The sequence below is a fragment of the Canis lupus genome, chromosome 31, assembly GCF_003254725.2.
Source record: "Canis lupus dingo isolate Sandy chromosome 31, ASM325472v2, whole genome shotgun sequence".
Lineage (NCBI taxonomy): Eukaryota > Metazoa > Chordata > Mammalia > Carnivora > Canidae > Canis > Canis lupus.
This window is the reverse complement of record NC_064273.1, coordinates 29,784,920-29,799,705: the sequence shown is the minus strand read 5'-3', so window position 1 is coordinate 29,799,705 and position 14,786 is coordinate 29,784,920. Positions and strand designations below refer to the sequence as shown.

The following is a 14,786-nucleotide window of genomic DNA, read 5'->3' as shown; positions in this document are numbered from 1 at the left end:
TTACTCTTATTCCAGAATCTCTTCCCGAATTCCTCATTTGATTCTTTCACGCCTTGGGGGAGGGGGCTCGTAGGGGGAGATACATTAGAAGGTCTGTAAGGAGTTTCTCGTATTTTTCAAACTTTCTCCCTGGTCATTCATGGCTCCCTCAGAGGGAGATACAGTGGCCTGGAGATGATGTCAAGACAATGCCCGTTCTTCTGTCCATCTATCCCATTAGGATATGGCTGCTTCTCCCACCTTATCATCAGAAGGGATTCAGAAAAACAGGAGAGCCCCCAGAATGCACTTTCTGAGGCAAGCAGAAGCTGGAGCTATCAATTGACAGTAATAGCTATGGGTATGGACTTTGGAATTCAAATCTCAGGTTGGGCTGCTTGGATAATTATAGGACCTTGGCAAAATGACTGAAGTCCTTTGCACCACTGCTCCCCATCTGTACGATGGGCACGGTGATGACAGTATCTGACTCACTGGAGAGCTGGGAGCATAAGTGAGTTAATAGGGATATGCCCTGGATGCCTGGCACGCAGTGAGCAGTTGCATGGATTTTCTCCCATTACCGCAGGAGCCTGCTGCGAGGCTTGAGATATATTTCTGTCAAGTATTTAGCATAGAGCCTGGTACACTGCACACAATAAATGGTTGCTGTTATTCGTTTTACTCTCATTGCTAGCATTGGTTTTTTTTTTTTTTTTTTAGATTTTATTTATTTATTCATGAGAGAGAGAGAGAGGAGACAGAGACACAGGCAGAGGGAGAAGCAGGCTCCATGCAGGGAGCCTGATGTGGGACTCGATCCCGGGACCCTAGGATCACACCCTGGGCTGAAGGCGGGCACCAAGCCGCTGAGCCACCTGGGCTGCCCTCACTGCTAGCATTGTACCCGCGTTGGTGGCGGTGGTGTCTCACCAGGGTGTTACAATCCGTCCGTCCTGCCAGATGAGCCACACAGCATCACCTCCAGGGTCTCCTTGTCCTGCAGGAGGACAGTAGCCCCGCAGTGGTTTTATGGCAGTGCCTTCAGTCAAGTGCCATTTCCTTGGGTGAACTCCCAGTGGGAGAGCCCACAACCACTGCTCCCCAAAGATCAGATGGGAATGGTGAAGTTAGAGTTGAAAGGGACCTTACGCATCTTTGCTCAAAGGCCCTCCTTTCCCTCATGAGCCACCGGAGGCCCGGGGCAGGACAGGGATTGGCCCGGTTGGAGGCAGGCCTGAAGTCCCCATCCTGGGACTCCTGGTCCAGGGCTCGTGCCACTGGTGCATCCCGTCCCTGCCTTGGAGGGGGCCTCAGGATACAGTCTCTGCCGTCGCTATGGAATGCTCGTGAGGACGTGTAATCGTGCGCTGCCTTCCACGGCCACTTCCTAGAAGTGGGCTGTCTCCTCGAGGGATCATGGGCCCCCATGGCTGGATTCTGTGTCACGCACTTCTTTACGCCTCCATTTCCAAAATGCTGAAAGTCCACGTGTAAGGAGTCGGGGCTTCCCTAAAAGGCAAGGACAGAGTACCCACGTCAAGGCCATCACCTCTGTCCTTCTCAGCCCTGCTCCCCGGGGGACAGCAGACAGCTGCAGAGGGGCTGACAGGACACTCCCCGACCACAGGGCCGACTTGGGCAGCAGCCACAGATGAACCCTGACCCGGCCCTTACTTGCATGAATCGGACACATTCAGAGAATGTGAATGGTCAGCCTCTTTGCTGTTTTTAATGAACCATCTACAAAAGGATTTCTTTGAACCGAGTTTCACCTTCCTGTGTGATTTTAAGTAAATACCTCCCTGGGCCGATTCCGCCCACAGGCCCGGGCCTTGAAAGCCTGCTGGCGGCTTGGGCTGGCGGGCCACGGGGAGGCCCGCAGACAGGTGTGCGAGCGCGGCGGGGCGGCCGGCAGCCACAGCTGGGGGAGCCGGGGCCAGGGGCCTGGTGCTCAGTGACAGTCCCACTGCCAGCGTCTGCCAAAGAGCGACCCCGGGGGACGCCTGGGTGGCTCAGTGGTTGAGGGTCTGCTTTCAGCTCAGGGCGTGATCCTGGGGTCCCGGGATCGAGTCCCACATCGGGCTCCCCGCAGGGAGCCTGCTTCTCCCTCTGCCTGTGTCTCTCTCATAAATAAATAACTAAAATCTTTAAAATTAAAAAACAAAAAGCAACCCAGGGACCTTGAGGCCCTGCGCTAACTAGCACATCTTCAGCTCCTGCACCCCACGGCTCTTGTCCTGTCTTGACCGCAGCCCCCCGGGGCTTCAGCTCCAGGAGGCCTCGCATGGTCTGAGGACCACAGGTTTCTAAAGAACAGGCCAGAGGAGGAGGCAGGGAAGGAAATGCTGTGATGTGGCCTTTTCTTACTCAGAGGATCAGACCCGCTCAGAAACATGGCATTCAGCGGTGTCGCAAACTATCCCCCAAGGGTCGGGATTTCCCCTGATTTGGGCAGATTTTACAGTGACCGTGAACTTCTGATCATGGAGACGAGGGAATCCTAGAAAGCTGGACCCGAACGAGATGACCAGCGCCCTCATTAGCTCGAGGAGGCCCCGGGAGCCCAGAGAGGTTAAGCGACTCGCCGATTATCACACAGCCAGCTCCTGTGCCCAGGGGCTTAGCTTTCCTGCCCGTCCTCTCCGGCTTGAACACATTCCTGGTATTTGGCTACAGCAAAGGGAACCTTCCCAAGGAGTCCCTGCAAAACAGCACTTATGTGAAAGAGGGGCTGTTGGAACAAGATAGGGCAAACACCAGTGTGCCTGCGCACTGCTCCACCCAGTTTCTCATCTTTATATTACCCCCACCTCAAAAAAAAAAAAAAAAAAAGGTCTCAAATAACCCAAACAGGCAGGGTCTGATCTGCAGACTGTCTGCAGGCATCCACCCAAGAAGCTGCCGGTCGGCTGGTCCATCCTCCGCTGATTTATGTTGTGTGTGTTAAGCCTTAAATTGTTGAGACTCTGGCTGGCTGCAGTGGTATTACTGGAGGGCTGGTGCATGTTTTCGGCTCACGGAGCTGGCTCCGGGACTGGAGGTGTTGGCCTCAGATCAAGTCCAATCTCACACCTGTCTGAGACAATGAGGGCCTTGTTAGACACATCTCCAGTCAAGGCGGCTCAGGCTGCTTATTTTTCACGTTCAGAACAGGGAGGGGCGGGGGGGCGGTGGGATCTGGGGGCCAGGGAGAAGCCAAGGCGAGACTGGGAAATGCTGGGGTCAGCTGCCTCTCTTGCCCTCTCCTTCCCCCTCTCCCCTGCCCACCCGCCCCCCCCCCCAATTTTATAAACTTTTCCTTATTTTTGGAAATTCAAAACAAACAAACAATACCAACAGTAGCCCTCTTATGAAGGCGAATTTCCCACTGCAAAACAAGAAGCTCAGGGCCTGTTGGAGAAAAAAAACCCCACAGTCATCAAGGGGGGTTGAGCCACACAGTGGAACAGAAGGGGGGGTTTGGGTGGGGGGTGGCTATAGCCCCCACCCCAGGGCCGGAATCTGAGCTTTTTCCACACGAACAGGGTCTGTGCAGGAAAGGTTTTTCTCTTCTTGTGTTTTTCCCTTCCACTGCTGACATCTTAGTGACTGGGGCAGGCAGGAGAGGGCTTTCCCCAGCTCTGAGTGATTATTCACTGATGACCTAGCAAACTGTTCTGTCCCCGCTCTGGCCCTCCTGTCCCTTCTTATCGACACAGAGAACACAGCAGGCCGCCAGCACGTACGTCTTTGGACCCTCTGCAAATCCAGCTCTCCAGAGACCCTGACCCGAGGCAGCCAGCGGGCAGGGCCTTCTCTGGGTCCAGGTCAGGAGCCCTCAAGGCTGATGGCTGTGAGTGATCATCATTCAGTCAAAGCCACCCTGAAATGACTTGCTTTGCGTGGGACTGCACGGTGTGGTGGCCCTTGGGATAAAAATCAAGGAAAGAGTTTCCAGGCGTTGTGAAAGCTACCCTTTGCTGCCAGGCGCCCACAGGAGGCCCCACGCTAGCACCTAGTGACTCCCCCCGCGTGGAACTCTCATGTCTTGGGGGCTTGAGTAGCTCGGCGAACCCCTCTGCATCCCTCTCCGTAAGCAAGGCTCTTACCTGAGCGGGGACGCACTTAGGTGCCAGTGGTCACTCGGCCCCGCTTGTCCTCCTCCAGGAGAAACAGGCAGTCCCCACCCTTTCACCTCCGAAAAACGGCTCAAGGGCCAAGTCCCACTGCTGACTCACAGCGTCGGCCTCAGACACAGCCCGGAAAATGTGCACGCTGCTTATTTTATCTGAGACCCGGGACTTCAGAGCAAATCACTTTGAACTCAGTGGCCCTGGTCTCCCTCTGCGCCCATCAGCCGGCCTCCCCCAGGACCACTTTCCGGGAGGCAGCGGACAGAGGTGTGGGGAGCAGCAAGAAGGGACAGAAAATCTGGGGGCCTCCGGCTCCCTCCTGCCGGGGTCGAACCCCTTCCGTGTGACCCTGAGCGACAGCACGTGCCAAGACCCCGGGCCGTTGGGAGGTGGCATCACTGTTAAGACCGTGGCCTTCCGGGAGGCCAGGGTGGACGCCGCAGAGCCTCCTCTTTGAGGCCACTCTGGAGGGTGGTGGCTGAGGAAGCCGACGTGGGCCCCTCAGGCCATCCGATGGCCAAGGAGGACCCGATACAGAAACCAAACCTGCTCCTGCTGAGACCACTTTAACCAGTGCTTTCCTGGCTCCTTCGCCAGCCAGGCCTCTGCCTTTCTCTGGGCCTCGAGGTTTCCATCTCTCCTGAGCCATCCGTGCTCTGAAACGGGGAGCAGACCCGGGGCGGGGTTGGGGAGGGTGGCTGGAGCACGGATGTCTCTGTGACACCTGCCTTATGGGACTCCTCCTCTGGCCTCTTAAACACCCACCCCGTTCTTCAGGGCACTTCTCTGCTCCCTCTCCTCCGGGACAGCTTCTCCCCTCCGATGATCATCAACTGGCCCATCTTCTCTGCTCCCGGGCCCATCGGTTGGGGGCTGGCCCTCCACCATCTCCCCACGTCTCACCCCGTTCGTTACCCAACAGGGTGCACGTTGCTGCCACCCTATCGTGGGCTCCTGGCCATGAGGACCCAAGCTTTCCCTCTGTGCCTTGAGATCATCCAGACCTCGAAACCCACCGTCAAGATGCTCTCCAAGCATCCCTGAGCCCCCGAGCACCTGCACCCTCTCCTCCCCACCTCCACTCATGGTTCCAAGAGCCACAGGCTCGCCTCGAAGTTTCGGGCCGGCGGGAGCTGTGTCTCCACTTCTCCGGGCCCCCACAACCCTAGCCCAGAGCTCCAGGGTAAGGGATGAGGGGGGAGTCACTGAGGAAGATTTCTCTTGCTCTCAGGACAGCAGGTCACAACTGGTGATGGACACGTTTTAATCTCAATTCCCAACAGTTCTGCCCCCAGTGACTTCCTCCCTCCCAAAGCACCAGTGCTGGGGCAGAGCCTTGCTTCCTCTTGGTTCTGTGGCTTACCCTTCCTCCTCCTCCTGGAGCCCAGCCGGGAGCCTGGGGGAGGGAGCCCAGGTGGTCCCACCAGGCGACAACATAGCCGCCCCTTTCCCTTCACTTCTGTGACAAGGAAAAAGGTGGGAAGTTGCTGTGCTTCTTGACCTCCTGACCCCATTACCTTCTAGAGTCTTCTGTTAGCTAAAGCTGGTGAGCTACGCTTCCTTTGGCTGCCCCAGGCCGGACTCCCTTGTGTGTCACCGTCTTTCCTTCCATCTGCCTTGCTCCTCAGACAGCTCACCTGACGCTGTCTCCCAAACACCTGAACCTGGTTTTACACTTTTAATGAGAGATGTGGACCCCAAAGGAAGAATAGGCCGTTTATCCGCTGTTTCCTTGGCGCTCCCTCCCCCCACCTCACTGCTGCCTCCCCCACACACACCTGTGCTCCGCCCCTCCCCCCACACTCAGGTGTGTCCCTGTGTCACCTCCTTCCCTAAAACCATTCCTGATTCCTCCTGGTCCTGGCAGTTTTCAGATCCATCTTTCGGAGTTCACCCTTGACCTTGGTGGCCCTCCTCCCCGCCCACCTGTAACCGAGCTTCTTTCCCAAACGGGCAGTTGCCCGGCCTCGGGGGCCTCCTGTCCCCCAGCACTGAGACATTTCACCTCTGCCACCTCGATGGCTTCGCTCCGAGCCTATGACAGAGGACAAGTGTTGAGTCACCCCCATCCCGTCCCCCTGGGTGGTGTCGCCTTATGGTCTTCAGCTGGTGGACGAAGGACATTCCAACCCTCCTGTGCCGGCCCGCCCGTCTGTCTGAAAAATTAACAGACCCTGGGCCATCGGTGTGTTGGGGTGGGGGGGAGGCCACTTGTCACCCTCTTGGTCAACCCTCCCTTTCGCTTTCTTCGCCTCCTATCCCCTCAGCTCCTCAGAAGCCTCTTTTGTTCCCGTCAAGGGGAAAGTACTTCGGACGTGTTGTTGAGACTGGTTTGCTGGTTTTTCAATTTTTTTTTTTTTTTCAAAGACGGGAAGTTCCTGTTTATTAGAGAGGTTGTTCGTTTCCAAAGATGTTGTTGCAGCGCCAGGCCGGCTATAGGATGATTTCTCGCTGCCTTTTTTGGGGTGGTACACAATACAAAAAAATAAATAAATAAGTAAATAAACCAATGAGAGAGAGAGAGTCCGTGAGCACAAAAGGAGATGTTATAATAGGTTTTTGTTGGTACTTGCATTTTCTTGTTGAAAAAAAACAGCAGAGACCCTGAGGTACAGAGGTGTGGACAGAAGCCTGATGTTATCTGGCCCCGAGAAATCCTGCCCGGAGTCCAGTGGCAGGCGGGATCCAGAACTCAAAAAGACGGAGGCAACTGGTCCTGCTCAGTACAAACGGTGCTGTTCGTCTTTCGTAAACAGCCTGTGCCCCAGGGCTCAAATCCTTCAAAAGTTTGCCTAGGTAATTGCGTTTCATTGCCGTCTGGCATGTGCTCATCAGTCTAATCTGGAGATTCAGACAGCCAGGCCAAAGCCTGCGAGACTGCAGGAGAACGAGACCGTGAATTTAATCCACTTGAAAGACAGACTAATACAAGTGCGGCTAACTCATTATTTTAAGTGATGGGAGCAGAAAAGGGTATGGCACTTTCCATAAAAGGGTTTCAAATGCTCGCGTCACAGCCACTTGGCGGTTTGAGGCCATTAGAAGAAAAGGCGGAACCAGGGCGATGATAGGATCCTTGCTGCCACCTCCTTGTTTCTGGAAGCCTGCCTTCCCCCCACCCACCCCAAAACACAAGGGGCACGGCGGGAAATGCTATACCTTTCCTCCCTCCCTCCCTCCCTCCCTGGTTTTGACTTGGGTCTGTCGTGAATTCACATGGACACCAGGCTTTGTTGGAGATTTGGGGGTGTTGGGGCTCAGTTTCAGGGTAGAAAAGGGATGTACATGGAGGAAGGACTCCCCGGTGAGCCCCACAGAGCTCAGAATTCCAGGCCTGTAAGCAGGAAAAAGGTTCCCTTCCGCTGTGTCCACTGGGTGCTATGCTTGGCAATGTCTGTCCTTCCTTCCTTCCTTCTTTCCTTCCTTTGTCTCTTTTTTTTTTTTTTTTTTTTTTTGAGGTTCAGACCAGTTTTTTAGTTTTGTCAGTCTGTGGTAACTAGGGTGGGGGTGGGGGTGGGGGGTAAAGGCTTCGAACATCACACGTTAAGAAACAGCCCTCTACAAAGAACCAGAAGGTCTGTCCCTGCCCCGTCACCAGCCTGCAGTGGGGAGCAGAGAGAGTCACCTCACCTGTCCGTGCCTCGGCTTTCTCCGAGGTGGGGCTGGCTCAGAAAGTCTCAGAGGTTGCTTTCTGCACTCTCATTCCATGAGACGTTGGAATGAAACCTTAGAAATGTTGACAGTGATTTGCATCATTATCTAGTTACATGTGACTCATGCCCGGGAAGCTGGGGAAAGGCAAGCATTGGCCTGTCCCTTCCCAGGTGGCAAAGCTGACGGTCAGCTCAGGAGTGATCTTGTTGGTCGTTTACACCTGCATCTCACTCAGGACTCGGCGTGCCAGCCCCAAGTCTGGGTGCCAGGCCATGGGGCTGTGAGAAAGAGTCATCCCAAATCCTGGCTTGGGGACGGAGTGCTCTCTGGGCACAGTGTGACAGCTGGTGCCACGCGGGCAATGGCCTCCAGCGACCCTGGTGCCCACCAGGGCTCCAGAATGTTCCCAGCACACCCCTTATCTCCTCGCACCCCTGAGTTGCATCTGTTCTGTGCCTGGGCGGGACGGGGCGGGGCGTGCCTAGCCTGGGCTGGATCTTTCTAAGGCACCACTGACATTTGGTGCCAGATCATTCTCCACCATGGGGGGCCATTCTGTGTGTTGTAAGATATTTAGCAGCACCCCTGGCCTCCACCCTCTAGATGCCAGTAGCACTCCTCACCCTAGTGGTGACAACCAAAAATACCTCCAGACATTGTCCAGTGTCCCCTGGTGAAGAAACAGCCCCTGTTGAGAGCAGTCTGGGAAAGTCACAAGGATCTCCTCGTCCACACAGGAGCTCAATGCCTGCAACAAAGCGGAGTTGCTCGGGCATCTCTACTTGGTAGTCACTTCACTTCTGTTGTCCAGAGATCATCCCTTTTGTTGAGCAAGAGTTTCCTAGTCTGCTATCTCAGACACTACTTTTATTTTTATTATTATTATCATCATCATCATTATTATATTATTTTAATTCTTCCATGTTAGTCCAAGTCACTGAAAACCTATTGCTTCTCGGAGAAAGCCTTCCTTGACCTTGTAAATCAAAGCAGTTCTCTGGAGGGAGGTTTCCCACCGCTGGGCTCGGTATCATCTTTCTCAGGGTGACCTCATCTATTAAAGTATGAAGGTTGTATTTGAAATGCCATTTACTTTCTCTAAGTCAATAAATGAAGCTGTGGATCTTTAGATCATCAGAGGTCTGCTTATTACCAAGAGTTTTTGTGTGTGTGTGTCATTTTTTAAATCGAGATCTGTGTTGGAGTTTAAAAGAATTCCGGCAGATTTCCATTTGCCTTTCTGAATCAGTTTGGGGTGATATTCCTCTGCGAGTGTAGATTGCCCCTAGATGAATCTGACTTTATTAGTTTATGTCCTTTGTTCAGAGCACCAGGGATGAGCTTGTGAAAGCACACACGGCTCTTATCTTCAAAGCTCTCCTTTATGCAGCAAAAGTGCACCTCAGCAACCTGTGTTATTAATCTATGGCAGTCCCAATTAGTTCACACCAAGGTCAGTCCTTTGGGGTGTGCAAACCGGCTGCAGACTTAAGTGAACTAGCTCCTCTTGAGCAGAGCTCCCGTGAAGGTGGGGGAGAAGGCGGCCAGGGAGGAATCAGACAAAAGGGGGTTGCCCGCTCCAGCAGGAGAAGTTGAGAGCGACTCCCCCTTGCTCACAAGCCAAAGAAATTCAGTTATTCTAAAGAACTCAAAACTCACATGGGAACCTGCCACCAAATGAGGAGACTGTTGGCCTTTCTTCGCCGTCTTGCTCTGATGGCAGATATCCTAGTGCTTTTGCAGTTGTTGGAGCATAAAGAGAAGCGCAAAGAGAGCCATTTCTTGGAGACTTTTGATGAAATGGAGAAGCCTTGAGCTTAAGAAGTAGAGTGAACGCTACTCCTCCAAAAAGGTGTCTGTGAAAAAAAAGCCAGAGCTGGTGGGTCGGTGGCATGTTGAGTTTCAGGAACGAAGGATGCTGCTGAGCTCACGGTGGCCCGTCCTGCTGTGTCTCGGAAGAAGACAGTACATCCGTGAATCCTGTGTCTCCAGTGGGCGGAGGGGGGGGGGGGGTGATGAGGCCCCTCTTATATGAAAAGAAATAGGTGTCCTTGGCCTGCCATCATTTCCAGGCCAACTGAACTGGCAGTGCCCTTTAAGAGGAAGAAGTTCATTGTCTTGCCGCATAGTATTATGGAAGATCTGAGCAGTGGAGGTGAAGGGACGGCTGGGAACCACACCAGGCCTGCTGCTCCCTCCAGGCGCACATGGAGTTTTTGGGCCCAGCCAAAGGCAGGATGCTAGAGGAGGTGCAGAAGGGGCAGTTCTCCTGGGGTGCTGGCTTCCTGGCTCCTGCTGCTGGGAATTCCCGGAGCCAGGCCCCCACCAAGTGGAAAAGGAAAACAAGAAGCGGGTGCAGGTAGAGGAAGAAAAGGCACGGCGGGACAGCACAGCCGGCAGTGAGTGTGGGGGGACAGGAGAATGCTGAAGCGCGCACCGAGGCCAGGCGCTCCAGCTTGGCACACTCACCCCACTCCCCTTGGAGTTGGGAGCACGGGATGCAAGCTCTCAGAGGAGGCGCTGCTGCCACTCGGTGGGCGTCCCGCCTGGGAAGGTGAAGGACAGTGCATTTTTCTCAATTTGCAAAGCTCAGCTTCTGGAGTTCTGTGGTGTGGCCCGTGGGGTGAGATGTGGCATGTGGCCGCCACGCAGCCACCTCGGCAGAGCGGCTGTGGTGCTCCCCCTGAGGGAGGCTGGTGCTCGGGGGGAGGGAGGGCTGCTGTTTCCCCTAGCTAACCTGCTGGAACCTCACACATGCTCACTGTGAGACCACATTACCCCTGGGGAAGGGTTCGGGGGCATTGTGCACCTCACAGATGGGGAAACTGAGTCTCCAAGGGCTTAAGTCATTGCCCCAGCACACAATCACTGAAGGGTGGGTCAGGGCCTCTCTCTTAATCTCTCAAACTCCCAAACTATGCTCTTGCTCAGGCCCTTGTGACTCGCTGAGGGACAGTCCCAGGCCGTGGTTTCCAAATCCTGGAAATGTTTGGGGGTAACACAAACCCAAGGCTAGTTAAGCGCCCTTCCGGGTTCCCTGCAGTGCTCTCTAGATAGCGTATTGTGCTGTGTTCTTGCTTCCCCATTCGGATGGCTCCCGATTTTATTAGAATGCCGTGCTTCGGAGTTTGCTGCTTCAAACCAGAGGGTCTGGCCGAAAAATCCAGAAAGGATGCGTTAGAGCCCGTGCCACATGGGAGCCGGGGACACAGAGGCTGCTTGAAGGGCTTCAGCCACTGTTCAAATAGTTGTGACTTGATAAAACCACAAAATCTCGGGTGGCGGCTGGGAGAAAGCACAGCAGGAGAGCCACGGTCGGGCTGGTGGGGACGGTGGCCTCCTGGTACCTCTGCCCCGCGCGACCTCTGTGTCTCCCACCAGGGACCTGTCTGAGGCCAGGTGTTGGCCGGAGGGTGGCACGCTGACGCAGAGGGCTGGGCGCTCCAGGGCTGGATGGAGTGGCCTCAGAGGAAGCCAGGCTGTGCAAAATGACATGACGTTGTGTGCCGGGCCCCGTTCTGAGCTGGGCCCAAGAGCGTATCCTCCAATACTGACAGCTCACAGGGTAGGGGTCAGTCGTCCCACCACCCTTGAGACCCCAAAGCTAGGCCACCCTGGGGCATTACAAGGATCCTAGGAAAGCTCGGCCATGTTACTTAATAGGAGCTGCCCGAGGGACGGCGCTTACTGAATCCGCTTAGTCAGAGAGATCGCTGATGCCGCTCTGGGAAGTCCTATGGGCACCCCCACCCCTATCACCACTGGGCCTCCCAGCCGCAGTCTGGACCGTGGCTTGGCTCTGACAGTCCCCCGCCCTGTGCCACGGGCCAGTGATGCTCAAACCTGCATGGTCCTCTTTATGACACGTGCTACCCCCTGGAATGTTCCACGGGAAGATTCCGCTTCTTTAGCCATGGGCAATCCCAGGTGATGCCGTGCCTCCCCTGCTTGGCTTGTAGCTTCCGTCTTTGAGGGGCCTGTCATTTGTTTCCTGCCAGTGAGGGTCCTCGTTCTGCGTCAGGAGCTTGATCCCAAGCCAGAGGCTGCCCAACACTTCCCAGCTGTTGACGCCGTGTTTCCGGCTCTTCCCTCTCCAGGAGCTGCGAAGAGGGCAAGGGGGCTAGGGAATGAGGGGATGGGAACAGAGAGCCATCCTCGCCCTCCGCGTTTTGAGGTTTTCGTTGGGGGAGAATGGAAGGATGGAAGGAAACGAAGAGGGCAGCCGTGGAACCGTTTGAACACGGCCAGTGGGCTGGCCTGACGGGAGCTGCGCGGCCCACGTGTAGCATCAGCGCGGGAGCGTGCTCAGGGCAGAAAGATCCTTCCGGAAAAGGAGTCTGCAGTGGATGTTTGTTCAATGCAGCACAGGGCAACAAGGGAGGGCAGAGGAAGGCCAGGAGGTGCCTTCTGTTCCCTCAAAACCGTGATTCCCTCCAGCCCGTGGGAATCGAAGGCTCCTCTCCCTCTGCCTGGGCGCCCCAGGCCCGCAGAGGACAGGAGGTGTGCATCCACAGGCCCGGCTTTTCTAGAAGCCAGAGACTTACCCCCAAGCCCTTCATCAGAGACAACTGTCCGGAGTCCAGAACCTTTTTCCAGACGCGCCTCAGACGGATGGGGCTGAGGGGAGAGGCCTCATGGCAAGAGTTGAACTGTTTCCCCTGGGAAGTGTCTGGCAGCTCTAATGAGGCCCGGCACTTTGCGTTTATAGAGCGCCTTTCATCTGTGGCTCTCAAAGCTGCTCCACAAACATTAATTAAGTCTCACACCTGTGAGGCAGGTGAGGCTGGGTGCCCCCATTTCTAGAGATGAGGAAAGAGCTTTGGAGGGGAAGAGGGCTGTGGTGAGCCGCCGGCCTTCTGCATTCCCAGCGCCCTGAGCGCAAAGCCACGGGGCCTCCCCGGGCCCGGCTCCGGATGGGGGACCCGGACTGCGCGTGGTGGAGACGTGGCCACGCGGCCCCCTTCTTCCCTCCCGCAGGCAGCCTGCCACCTCCCAGGCCCCGCCATCCAGACAGGACCCCTCAAAACCCTGAAGGCCTTGAAAACGCAGCATCCCCAGGCGGGTCTCTGCCCGGGCTTGGTGCTGGATGCTTCCCTCCGGAGTAATTGCTGGAACAATGAATTCGTCTTAGCCGTACATGACTAACCAAGAGGTCTGTAGCCGGCAGAGACAACGGTTGGCAAATACCAGAGCTATTTCACAACCTCGCTTTTTCCAGGATCCAAAGCTGGTAGGAGCTGACTCACATCATCATGGGGTTTCACTGATAGCCCGTCCCGCGTCTGCTACCTGGGCGCGCTCCTAGGCGGCTGCTTGCCCTCCCTCTTGGGCCCTGTTGCCATCGGACTCCCTGCCCTGGAGGTCGGAGGAAATGGCACCGAAGGACACTGCGACTTCCCGGGGAACGCCTCCGTCCCAGCTGGGAAGGACCCAGCGCCTGGGGCCGCAAAGGCCAACAGCACGGGGCTCTGACGGTAGCAGCAGAGCCTGGGGTGGGGAGGGGAGCAGCCCCTGGTGTGCAGGGGAGCCCAGATCCCCCCTCCCAAGGGTCCCAGACGGGGAGATGCAAGCCACCACCGGGCCCGCCCTGACACATCACCCTGGAAACTGACTCACATCTCTGAGCCCTGAGTCATATCCTGTTGTGCGTTTGGAGGCATCCAAGAGGGCATTATACCAGCTACCCAGGACTGAGGTGAATCTGAAGGGCACCCTGGGAACTACCCTGCCGTCTTCCAAACAGAAAGAGGGGGGAAAAAAATCCTCTGGGGAAAAAAACCCCAGGATGGCCCCAAGGGTTTATATGTTCACCAGGCAGGTTTGGCTCTTTTAAAAATAGACGCTGGGGCCCCGTGACATACATAACTGTCTGGTCTCTGTTTTTAAATGGCTCTGAAAGGTTACCAAAAGGTCGCATCTTTTAAAGATATCAGCTGAATAGCCAAAGAAAGGGCCTTCTAACTATAACAGCCACGCCACGGAGCCGCCAGCCTCCTCCTGGTCCCGGCCCGGGACAGGATGCCTCAGCTCAGGTGGTGCTGCTGGGAATCCAGGTTTGGGGGTGGGCGTTAAAGACCCCAGAGAGGCAGATGGCCAGAGGTAGAGGGGTCTCTGGCCAGGCTCTCCTGGGTGGCCTGGCTGGGGCCTGACGCCAAAGGAGGATGTTTTAAACTTTTCAAAGAACAGCTTTTTGGTTTTGTTGATTTACTTTGTCACTTTCTTGTGCGACACCTTCTCTGTTACTTTCTATTTCGTTGATTTCTTCTTTACTATTTATTATTTCCTTTCTTCTGCTTGCTTTTGGTTCATTTTGCTGTTTTTCCTCCACTTTCCTAAGCTAGAAGCTTTGACTATTGACTCTTGATCATTCTTCTTTTCTAATATATGCATTCAATGCTATACATTTCCCTCTAAGCACTGCTTTTGCTACGTTCCAGAACTCCTGGTAAGTTGGATTTTCACTTAGCTCAAAATGCCTTTTAATTTCCCTTGAGACTTCTTATCTGACCCATGGGTTACTTAGAGGTGTGTTGTTGATGCTCCAAATATTTGTTCTAGCTAACTTTGTTTGTTTGGTTTTTGTTTTGTTTTTAATTTTTATTAATCCATATGGTCTGAGAATATACTTTATATGATTTCTGGTCTTTCCAATTTGTTAAGGGGTATTTAATGGCCCAGAATGTGTACTGTCTGGATGGATGTTCCTTGTGAGCTTGAGAAGAAAGTGTATTCTGCTGTTGTTAAATGGAATCTTCTATAAATGTTAATTACATCAAGTTTGTTGGTAGTACTGTGTAGGTCAAAACACCCTAATTTTCAGCCTGCTTGATGTGTATCAATTACTGAAAGAGGGACATTGACGCCTTCAACTAAGTGTATTTTTCTATTTCTTCTTGTAGTTCTAAGTTAGTTTTTGCCACGTTTTTTGACATGTTGTTAAGTGCATACATGTTAAAGATTGTTACATCTTCTTAAGAGAACTCTCATCATCATGTACTTCCCCTCTTGATCTCTGAAATTTTTCCTTCTTCTGAATTG

At 54.4% G+C, this 14,786-nt stretch overlaps 1 protein-coding gene and 1 long non-coding RNA gene across 7 annotated transcripts in view; one reads left to right on the top strand and one right to left on the bottom strand.

The window, feature by feature from the left end:
* Window positions 1-14,786, top strand: part of RUNX1 (RUNX family transcription factor 1) — a 253,945-nt gene that overhangs the window by 220,488 nt on the left and 18,671 nt on the right. The gene's annotated exons all lie outside the window — the stretch shown is intronic.
* LOC112661565 (uncharacterized) lies at window positions 683-13,859 on the bottom strand. Of its 2 annotated transcripts, none has more exons than XR_004811204.2 (4): window positions 3,708-13,859; window positions 3,316-3,372; window positions 2,828-3,058; window positions 683-2,683 (listed from the first exon to the last, which is right to left on the bottom strand). It is a non-coding gene; the product is annotated as an uncharacterized LOC112661565 (long non-coding RNA). The 2 variants fall into 2 exon arrangements; XR_007407686.1 differs by having other exon boundaries at window positions 2,828-3,054.